This window comes from Dipodomys spectabilis, unplaced genomic scaffold, assembly GCF_019054845.1.
Source record: "Dipodomys spectabilis isolate Male_0828 unplaced genomic scaffold, ASM1905484v1 ptg000182l, whole genome shotgun sequence".
In the NCBI taxonomy this organism is placed as follows: Eukaryota; Metazoa; Chordata; class Mammalia; order Rodentia; family Heteromyidae; genus Dipodomys; species Dipodomys spectabilis.
The window spans coordinates 327,766-340,123 of NW_024870859.1; the positions used below are offsets into that span (position 1 = coordinate 327,766).

The 12,358-nt window shown below is 31.8% G+C and overlaps 1 non-coding gene across 1 annotated transcript; it reads left to right on the forward strand.

Moving 5' to 3' along the window:
- The first annotated feature begins 2,665 nt into the window (after positions 1 to 2,665).
- On the forward strand, positions 2,666 to 2,772 carry LOC122121075. The gene has a single exon (XR_006149870.1). It is a non-coding gene; the product is annotated as a U6 spliceosomal RNA (small nuclear RNA).
- The last annotated feature ends 9,586 nt before the right edge of the window (positions 2,773 to 12,358 follow it).

Genomic DNA, 12,358 nt, shown 5'->3' on the forward strand with positions numbered 1-12,358 from the left:
TTCTCCCTCTTAAGTAGTAGAGTTTATGTCCAACATAGTGTCTAGTGAGTATCTTTGTTGTATTAGTTCATCCTTTGTCCCGCTGTTTCTGTGATTTCCTTTGCCTTCCACGGATCAGATAAGATTATGTACAAGATAAAGTGTACAGAAAACTAAAACAAAAAGAAAAATAGAAATAACTGCATACAGGACATAATCAGAACCTCTTGTTTAAAATTCTTGGCGTTCATTTTGATGTGCTTCATTATACGTGGTCCTATTTACTTGGTGACTGTGTTATTGTGATACCTTGATAGGAATATCATAGACACATTCTAGTTATTACAAATGAGGGAAAACATAATTCTATATTTCTTTGGGTCTGGCTTTTTACATCTCTGGCCATTAAAGAAATTCAAATCCAAACAACGTTGAGATTCTACCTCATCCCTGTTAGAATTGCCATTACCAAGAAATCGAGTAACATCAGATGCTGGTGGGGTATGGCCAAAAGGGAATGCTATTACACTGTTCGTGGGAGTGTAAACTTGTTCAGCCACTCGAGAAAGCAGTATGGAGTTTCCTCAAAAAGCTAAACATAGAGCTCCTCTATGATCCAGCAATCCTACTCCTGAGCATTTACCAAATGACCACAAACAAGGTCATACTAAAGCTAGCATCACAGCCACATTCATTGCAGCATTATTCACCATAGCTAAGCTATGGAACAAACTCGGATGCACTTCAGTAGATGAATGGATCAAGAAGATGTGGCGTGTGTGTGTGTGTGTGTGTGTGTGTGTGTGTGTGTGTGTGTGTGTGTGTGTGTGTGTATAAATACAATGGAGTTCTGTGCTTCCATTAGAAAGAATGGCATTTCCCCATTTGTAAGGAAATGGAAAGACCTAGAAAAAAAACAATAAAATTAAAAAAAATCTTGCTCCTGTTCTCCAGTCACATTCAATGTAATTCAAAATCAAACTGCTTTGCTTTGACAAAATTTTTCTTAATGATACTAAACCATATGACTAAACAGCAAATGAATTCATGAATAGTAAGAGGGCAGGTCCAGTAAGATTACAAACTAAAACACCTTGTGTAATATTTAAGCTATACATTTTAAGAAAGATTGAAAATAATTGGATATTCACAGTGAATATGATTGTTTTCAAAAACAATCTAATATACATCCCTCCTTTCAAATAGGGGGAAATAAAAGCTATTTTAACAGCAGTGACTTGCTTACAACCTATGACTTCAGTCATAGGATTTGTCTACAGATCTTTTGATTTCTCACTTAACGCCTTATTAATCAAACTGTATAGTTATTCTGATTCTAGTACCATTGTCATTGTATTTTTCGACATGATTTAATAAGATAAAAGTAACCTAGAAATTAATCATTGTCTTGAACAGGGAATTTATTAAGTTACTTCTTTTTACTTCAGATATCTCAAATGACAAAGACATTTTTAATGCTGATGATTGATAATACACTCATTCTGTAACCTGTCCATATTCACCAGGTTAATTGAGACATCGCCTTTCACTGGCTACTTTTAATGACATCTGATGACAAATTTGAAGCAATTATTTTGAAATATTGGTATATTTTCCTCTGCTTTTGTCCTCTTGTAATTAAACAATAAGTGAATAAGTAATATAATTGTATGATGGATTTATATTTTTTCTAATAACTAAAATACTGTAATGATAAATTATTCTCATTCTGTATACAGGAAATGACTTCAGTCTCTTTACAAATGGTACAGCATCATTGTTTCCATTTGTAAAGAAATAGAAAAATCTGGAAATATTTATGTTAAGTAAAGTATGTCAGGCCCCAAAAGACAAAGAATTCATGATTTCCCTTCTATGTGGAAGGTAGATTTAGTTTATAAGTAAATAAGTTAGTGGAAATGCAAGTACATACACATGTATTAATTGAAATATAATAGATTCAAGGGAGAACGCAAATAGTGTACAATTTGTTAGAAAAGCAGAGTCAATGTTTAACCAAATAAACACCAGGAAGTGGGTACTTTTTTACTTTAAAAGAAAATTCAAGTAAAAAAATGACTTCAAGGTTAATAGTCCCTCCATAGGGCCATTAATATCTGTATACACTGTTAATGGCTAAGCAATCGGTAAAGAAAACAGTTATCCAATCCATTTTGATCCAAATATGAAATGTTGCATATTGCTTTTGAAAAAGAAAGATAAATACATGTTTATATTACATTTTATGCTTAAGATAATGATAAAGACAGAAAATTGCTTAATGGATACATGTTAATAGAAGGTAGATGGATTTGCCTAAGCAGGATATTAAAGGATGAAATTTACCTTTACTTGTTAAAATCTAATTTTATTCACCTACTACAAGAAAATCTTTATTTCTCCTTTAATGCTTGATAAGAATAATCTATTTGAATTATATTTATGTTTCTTATTGTGTATTAAATATTAAATTGTGATATATCTGTGATATTTCTTTTGCCAACATAGACAGTAAAACCAGCTCAAATGCAAAGGTTTACTCAAATGCAAAGTTTACTAAAATTTCATTTTGATTATGAAATAGTTGAAGAGTTACATTTTGTGAGGTATTGAGGTGAAAAATTGAAATAATTTTTGGTACAATCAACCCTATATATTAAAGCTGAATATATATGTGAAAGTTTAAGTGCTTGCTTCGGCAGCACATATACTAAAATTGGAATGATACAGAGAAGATTAGCATGGCCCCTGCATAAGGATGACACGTAAATTCGTGAAACGTTCCATATTATTTTTTAAAGAAACATAGGTCCCATGGTTTCCCTTATTTGCAATAACTAGTATATGTCTGAGTCAAGCAGAAAAGGTCAGATAAGTTGATGTTAGGGAAATGAACCCTAAGATATGTATTCAAATGTTTTTTTTTTCTTTCATACGATTGTTTCTAACTCATTTATAAGATGATTTCTTTGTTGCTTTGTATGACCCTCCCCCACGGTATAACCCCTGATTTCATTGTATTTGATGTTATAATTTGTGGAGGGGAAGGGAAAAAACAAATTGTTTAAATAGGGATACAAGTGGACCCATTTCAACAATGAGAGCTACAAGTCGTTATGTCGAAAACGAACTTTAGTAGTGGGGAGAGGGTTAGGTTGGGGGACAGGGAGAGGATGGAATGGGAACGGTAAACAAAGGAGGAGGCTACAATGCTTGATAAGAAATGTACTCATTATCTTGCCCATGCAATTGTAACTCCTCTTTACAGTATTTTCACAATAAAAAAGAAAGTTCAATTTAATAATTATTTTCTTTTTTATTAATATTTAAGTAGTGTACAAAAAAGTTTCCATTTACCAAAGCAGGTTTTGAAAGCAATGTATCTTGATCAATGTCAATCCTTTCAACAATCTCACCCATCTCCTTCCCATATCTTCCCTCATGCTTCTTAATTTTATAACTATACATTGGATTCCTGACTGCATTATCCTTCTCTTGTCCACCCTTTTTCCCTTGACTCCACCCCAAGTTCTAGTTAGCTTATTGGTGTTTTATTTTGCTGATCTCTGACTTTTTTTCTGAGGAATTATATTGTTTGAGTTCTCTCTTCAATCTATCATATTTCAGCTAATACATTTGTATTTACCTGCATACAACTCAACATATTTACTTATAAGGTTATGTACTAAATCTAGACTGCACATAGAAGTGGAAATGCATCTTTTTACTCACTGTGCCTGACTTTCTTCAGTTAACATTTTACCATTTCTTTACAAATGCTACAATATCATACTTTCTAATGAGTAAAGTTCCACTATGTTTATACACCACATTTTATGGATCCATTCATTGACTGAGGGGTCTTTTTCTTTATGCCCTTACTGGGGCTTGTACTGTCTCTTAGCTTTTTCATTGAAGGCTAGAACTCTACCATTTGAGTCATACTTCCAGTCCCAGCCTTTTGTTGGTTATTTGCAGATGAAAGTCTTTTACTGTGGCTGGCTTTGAAATTCAAACCTCATATCTCAGCCTACTGAGTAGTGAGTGGTACAAGAATGAGCTACAAGTGGCTTACTTGGATGATATTCTTGAAGGCAGATGAAAATAACAGTAAAAATCTCTAATCTTCCAACCAGTTCTTGACTATTCTCTTATTAAATCATCACATAGTTATGGAGTGTGTTCAATATGCAAGACTTCTATAATTCTATCAGATATACTGATATAGATAAAATACACTATACTCAAGTGCTACCCTAGGAATATGTCTAGTGAGAATGACAATGTGGATGACACAAATGACTATGGGAATGTAATGTGAATGGACAGAAAACAATTGTTATCATTCCTTACTATATTTTATATTATTATGTGTTCTCAACTAATCTTTATTATGCTCATTGAATTAGTACTAATACTTCCCTATATTAATATGCATGAATAATATGCTTCATAAACAAACATTTGCATGTTTGTTTGTGAAGTACTTAGAGTGGCTACTTCTAGAACACCATATTTCAGTGAAGGCATAAAAGAAACATGATATTCTTAGTATGTAAAGAATATGAAAGAATGCATACATTTTTAAGCAAAGAATGTATTAAGGAATTAAAAACTATGAATGAAAATAGCAGCCTACAGAAGTATAAAAGAGAAGGTGACTGAATTGAAGAGGTTTTCATCAGGAAGGTAACCAAGAGGGTACTGAAAATATGCATGTGGCAAACATCAGTGGTAAAAAGTACTGTGAGAGTCAGTATCTTTAAAAGAGTCATCAATGTAGAAATCAAAGGTATCTTCAGAGAAAAAATGGTAAAAAGTGTTTATTATAAAGATGAAAGTCACAATAAGAAAACACTATGAGTGATGCTACCAGATTTCAGAACATACTCTAAGGGAGGAACTGGGACAAAGAAGTATGCCAAACATAGCATACACAGTGCATCCTTATGAGGAGAGGACATAGTAAACTTCAAATGTGAGTGCCATCTGGTAATAGTTTAGGTGAAATAAATCATGGAAAAAGCAACAATGAAGTTTGCATATTATCATGAGGTTTATAAAAATATAAATACCTTCCAAAACAAATTATTATTATTATCATTATAAGTAAAAAATTCTTGATTAGTGAAAGTTTTTATAGTAGTGTCTGGTGGTTCCAGTAGTACTTTTTCAGTTGGAATGCTGATGTGGAATTTCCTTTGAACATCTTCATGTCAAATAAAAACAATTAGTTATCTGTCATTCAAAAAGATATCCCCTTGTATCACACTTAACTGAATCCATGATAAAATAATTTTATAAGTTCAAAGCATACAAAATAAAGTTTTGTTATTTCATTTATTCTCTCTTCTTCACATACAGGATGGATGAACAAGATCAATTATGTCTTTCTTTACAACATCCTGCTTAGCCAGGAACTGGTGGCTCACACTTGTAACCCAAGCTACTCAGGAGTCTCAGATCTGAGAATTGTGGTTCAAAGTCAACTCAGATATAAAAGTATGAGATTCTTTTTTTTTTTTGGTCAGTCATCGAGCCTGAACTCTGGGCCTGGGCACTGTCCCTCAGCTCTTCAGTTCAAGGGTAATAGGTTAATGCTCTACCACTTGAGCCACAGCAACACTTCTGACTTTTCTTTTCTTATGTGGTATTGCAGAATTGAACCCAGGGCATCATGCATGCAAGGAAGGCACTGTACCCCTGAGCCACCTACCCAGCCCCCAAAGTATGAGAAATTCTTATCTCTAATTAACTAGGAAAAAGCTAAAAGAGTAGGTATAGCTCAAATTCTAGAACACCAGCTTGAGTACTGCCACAAAACACACACACACACACACACACACACACACACACAAACACACCAATTTTTTTGGTCTCCTTTTTGCAGTATTTTTGCCATCGCTATAACTACCTTTGACATTAGTATATTTTAAAGTATTTTTACCTTTTCTTGTTAAAATACTTTTCGCTTGAGATGGTAGTTTGGTAATGTAATCAGTCAAAAGAGATTAGACTACGTATTGTTAATTTATATCCTATTAGGTCATTTAAGTGTACTGATTGTATCTACACAACATATAATAATACAGTTCTAAGCAACACTTTAGGAAATAATGTAACACCTTAATTTTACAGATCAGAAAACATGTAAAAGTGGACTTTTGGGAATATTTCATTTAAAACTATGTCTAACGGTGCCTAAATTACATCTGATTCTGTTCAGTTGGCTTTGTCTCCCCAAAATAAAACTTATAACTTCATTTAACTTACAAACTACTTTTGGTGTGTGTGTGTGTGTGTGTGTGTGTGTACATGCATATGTCTGTATGTTTTTTCATTTTCATCTTCCACATACCTCAAAATGATTAATTATGGCTATATATCATGTAATTAAATTCTGAGTCAGGTTTTCTGGTTTAGTTTACAATTTTTATATCATCAATTCTGTTGTTTTTAAATTAAAGATGTTTTCATAATTCTAATTAATGTCTCAATTTTATTTTGTTAGAGATCATTTTTCCCAAGAATAACTTTAATATTAGATTGCTTAATATTCAGCTTTCTCAAGGTTTGCAAAATTATCATGTTTCTAAGTTACAAAGATTAAACTTAGAAATTTACAAGTTTTAGATATTGACCGTTTCCAGCATCCTCTTCTATTATTTATTAATATCTCTCACTTATCCACAAGTTCTAAGAACCAGCATATAGTTACCCTGCAATAACCTCACACATTTTCAGTACACTTGGAAACAAGTTATTAGGTCTCAGTACTCATTATCTTGCCCATGTAATTGTAACCCCTCTGTACAGTATTTTTACAATAAAATAAATAAAAATTAAAAAGAAATTTGTATATATGAAAAGTATGTAAAGTACTTTACCTAGGTCTTTCTACTGAACATTATCCTAGGATATTTTATAAATCTATTTGTGGCTGCTCACTATAACTATAAATTATAGGAGAATAGCACAATGATTTTTATAATAATTCTGTATTATTCTCTCAACTTTGTTTCTTGGTATGATTGCTTTAATTTTCTTCAACATATAGTCTTCCTTCTCTCATATATGCCTATATGTACTAGTTGTGCAAAGATCTATGTTTTGTTCTTTAAAGAAACAACTCTAATTTTATTTTCTTCTACTGTTATCATATGATATTCAGAAGCATTTTCTAGTTGCTTCTTATAATTTTTACCCAGGAATGCATAAGTAGTCAAAGCAGAAAAAAATTTCTTGTTATGATGTGAAACATATGAGTGGAATTCCTCAGATTTTTTCCTTTCTGAATAGAAGATACAGCATAATAAATTTACAACTATTATTCTTTGATCTGACTTATGCCATCTTTCATCTCATAATAAACTACTGAAACTTTTATTGCGGAAGCCCTTTTACTCCTTTTTGTAGTAAGTACTCATTTATTAAAAAGAACTAGCCAGGCACCAATGGTTCATGCCTGAAATCCTAGCTATTCAGGAGGCTGAGATCTTGGAATAGTGATTCAAACCATACTAGGAAGGAAGTACATGAGACTCTTTTCTTAAAGTAAGCACCAAAAATGCCATAAGTGGAGTTGTGTCTCAAGTGGGAAAGTGCCAGCATTGAGCACAAAAGCTCAGGGACAGTGCCCATGCTCTGAGTTCAAGCCTCAGGACCAGCAAAAAAAAATCAACTGGAATTTTTGTGTTTCAAAGTTCTGAATTTACAAATATTAACATCTACATCAATATTAGTTTATATTCTGTTTATTGTCTATATATTTTCTGTACTTTATAAGAAGTCACTGTAAATTAATTTTTTATTGTTATGCAAATTTTAATAATTTCAGGGAATTATTTAATCCAATTCCAAAGACCCATGAGTCCTTATTGATATTTTTCCATATTGACCTGATGGAAGTATTTAACTTTAATAAAACACACAAGTGTTTTAGTCACATGGTTCATCAAAAGCATAATTTTGTCCTTTCTAATGATTAATGGAATGAGTTTTTCTAAGTTCGTAATAGTAAATGTTAAAATACTATTCCTAAAAACATTTTTATTTCAACATTGATATGCAATAAAAATGAATTTCTGTGTTTTCTACTTTCATTATTCTATAACCTCTCACTGTTTTATGTATGAAAATGACTTATTCTCTTACCTTTTAACAGGAGGACATTAGTAATTAAAGTCGAATTGAGCAAGGAGTTTTTAATATGTCCAGTTATGATTACAGATAAGTGATGACTTAACTGTTACTATGTCTTCTAATTTGTTTATTTTTAAATTATGAGATGTAGGATAAATAACTGTATTGTCAAAGCTCATAGAAGTCATAAACTTTATAGACCATGATAGACAATTTGTCCCATGAAAGTTAGAATGCGTTAGTGACTTTAACTAAGCATCACTATCCCACAATACTGTGAAATTTGTGAAATTATGTAATCACTTAATCACAATAAAGAATTTGCAAAAAATCAAAGCATAAAAAAATAAAATTATGAGATGCTCTTAAAACTAATAAAAGTTTGATATGTTTATAAGGTGCTTGTAAATGTTTTTTGACTTGTGCTCTTAATGTAAAACAGCTATTTTAGAAAAGAAAAAAAAAGTAACTAGAAGTGTTTTTGGACATTGGTATTACCTAAACCAAGAAAGTGTTATATTGTTGAGGAGATGTGCTGCATTTATATTTTCAAAGTAAAATAATGACATGAAAATGAACAAGGTACACCAGTATGCAAATGCAAGATATATTACTGTATTCTAGGTTTTATTTAGTGTTAAAAGGGATTGATTACCATGACATTCTGAAGCATTAAAACAATGTATATTGAGGCTTACTCTGTGAGAATTAAATCCTTTTGCATTACAAGGTTTTTATAGCAGTGTCACAACCTTGCTTGAATATCTGAAGATTGCCTCATAATATATAATATCCAATCATATAGGAGAATGTTAGTAATAAAACTTAGGGCTCATAAACTCTCTTAGACTACATACCTGTACTGTATTTTAATATGGTCTCTCTACTTTCAGCATCACTAAATCTGACACACCAAATTTTATTCACTTTAGCTGTGTTAGGATTACTGTCCATTAAATATGAATCGTAAGTGAAGATGATTTCACCTTGATACTGTATTTTCTTTGCTTCAATTAACTTTAGTGCTTAACTTGTTTCAATTAACTTTGTAACATTTGTTAGTAACATCTTATTATTAATTCAGGACATTTTTGTAAGACACCACAATGTATTTCTGAAATATATAGTATTAAGCATGGGTATTACTTTACATTGGTATTAGAGGTAGTAAAGGAGACCAAGAATCAGAGTATAATAAACAATATTAAAAGTAGAAATCATATTAAGTTTCTTCCTAATATTTGTCACTGTTCTTCTTCCTTGCTATCAAAAAGATGCATATGAAAATAAGTGTATATTCCTAATCAGAAAGTCATAATTTATCTAAATCTATATGATCAGTGTATTACTCAGATTCTCAGCCCACATTATAGCTACAAGTGGTTTTGTGATCTCACAGTCACTTTTATAAAAGCTACTTCATTTCCAGATAAATAGTAAAAAATAAGGTATTTTCCCTTGTTGTTTTCCTATTCTTTTGCATTCATTGCTGACAAATATTTATTACTATGGCAACCAACTAATGACCAATGACAGAAAACTGAGAGACATGAAATGATACCTAATAAGTGTCCAAAGCTGTTTAATATCTTGACATTCTTATCTGTGATGAAGGCAGATATGTATTGATTGCTTAAACAATAAATTGGCCATATTTTATTGATATTTATAGCTAAAAGTCACATCAAACATTTTCCTAAACATAATGTGTAGGCCAGCTTTTGTTACAGCAATAAACAACACACTAATCTGATAAAGATTCATTTGTTTGGTATATGTTTGATAGTACTGACATTTGAACTGAAGGGCTTACAATTTCTAGGCAAGTCCTCTATCACAGATCTCATAAATTCACAAATATGTATCCCTCACTCCTCAAACATTGCATCAGAATTCTTGCTGAGGCAAATTTGCATTTAATGTGTTTTCCAATTTGGTGCTCCAGAATTGTTTAATATCCATTATGTAATATACTTTTCCTGTAGGCATTTAAAGAATCTCATGAGGAATGACAGTAATTAGCATTCATTGGACATGTAAAATACACATCTGTCTCTATACTGAGAAGCAAATAAATCATATATTCAAGGCCAACATTATAATGGCATGGAATTCGATTACAGAAGACAAAAAAGGCAGTGAAGATACTTTGAACAATAAAGCAAATTTAAAAATAATTTTGACTACGGACTCAACACAAGAAAACTCATGGCTAAAGCTATGAATAGGAACTTAATCAACAAATTGCAGTATGCATATGGATGGGTTCCTGTGCATCAAAATAGCTTGGAGAGATTGATGTGAATTTAAAATATCAAAATTTGGGAAATATTAAACTAAATAATTATTTCTCACCTTCAAAATTATGTTAAATATAAGGACTTTTATATTGATGTTGCTGTTTATTGTAGAATGACTAGGGATACTGTAATTAACTTGACAAAAAATAATTTATATTTAGTAAAAGAATTTTTTAAAAAAGTTTTCTGGGTCATCCTCTTTCCTTCTCTCATGGTTTTCTCACAGACATAGTTATAGAAATATACTTTTTCAATTTTTTGAAGAATCTCTATACTGATTTCCACAAAAGTTATATTTGTTTATATTCCCACCAACAGTGTATAAGGGTTCCTTTTTCTCTCCAACATGTCATCACCATTTATTATTTTTTAAATTTTTTTTATGTATTGTAAAGGTGATAACAGGGGGTTACAGTCTCCAAAGTAGGATAATGAGTACATTTCTTCTTTTTTTCTTTTGGTTGATTGTGGGGCTTGAACTCTGGGCTTGGGCTCTGTCCCTGAGCTCTTTAGCTCAAGGCGAGTGCTCTACCGCTTGAGCCACAGCTCCACTTCCAGATTTCTAGTAGTTTATTGGAGATAAGAGTCTCACGGACTTTCCTGCCCGGGCTGGCTTCCTCATTTTATCTAGCTTACCACTCCTCAATCCCCTCTCCCTGCCCTATGTATCTATTAGACATTTGCTTATCTTTTTCTGATAATTATTTAATTCATTTGACCATTTCTTAATTTGATTATTTATTCTATTGCTGCTTGTTTTTGAGCTCTCTTTATATTCCTTGTGCCTTGGATGAGAAAGGTTCATGGTTTTATCTGGTTCAATGAGTTTTCTCTTGATTCTGTCTCTTGTATCTTTTGATGTGTAGAAATTTTTTAATTTGATCCAGTCTCAGTCTGATTTCTTTATTTTCTGGGCTACTAAAGTTCTATTCAAAAAAAAACAATTGCCTATACCTATATCTTCCAGAGTTTTTTTTAGCTATCTCTTCTTGTACTAGATTTAAGGTTCCATGGTTTAGATTAGAATTATTGTACATTTGTAGTTGGCTCTTATTCAGAGTGAGAAATATGGGTCTACTTTCAGTCTTCTCCATCAATAAAATCTCTTTTCCCTGCAGCATTTGATGAAGAGGCTATCTGATGATACTGACATTGTGAATATCTTTAAAAGAAAGTAAATCAATATACAAGAATAATACTTATACACACATTTATTGCATCTGCTTTCACAATAACCAAATTGTGTAGCTGATGAATGGATACATCTGCATTTAATCAAATACTACTTATCCATAAAGAAAGAAAAAATTTGTCAGAATGGATAGATCTTCAAATCTTAATTTTGATCAGGATAAGAAAAACACAATAAGACAAATATCTTACGTTCTCATCTCATTCATTTGTGGAGTATAGATCTAGAAGGATGATGATGGTGATCTTAGAAATGGTAATAGTGTGCTAATATAAAATAGGAAGGGTCTAGAATGGCTCAGGGGAGAGAGAAGTGTAAGGAGGATATATTAAGAGATGAAGAGGTTCATGTATATTACTGCAACATCAAATGCTGTTTGAAAAAGGAGGAAGGAAGAGTGATGGCAATATGGTGGAGGGGTGAATTTATTCAAATAAAAGTATGCATGTATGCAGATATCACTAAGAAACTCCTTGATAATGTAAATATGCACTAACTCAAAAATAACAAAAAACTATCTATTCTGTCTTATCTTTTTTAGGGTATTCACTAAGTTACTAAGGCTAGCATGAAAATTGATGTGCCAAAATGCCCCAAAATTATGATATTCATATCTCTGCCTCCTAAATATTTGTACTTAACTCACCTAAGGGCTCCACAACTACCAGTGTGATATTCATTGAAGGTAACTGTTCTAATGCTATTCATAACTCTAAAGTTATTCAATGTTCAGATCTAGCATTTT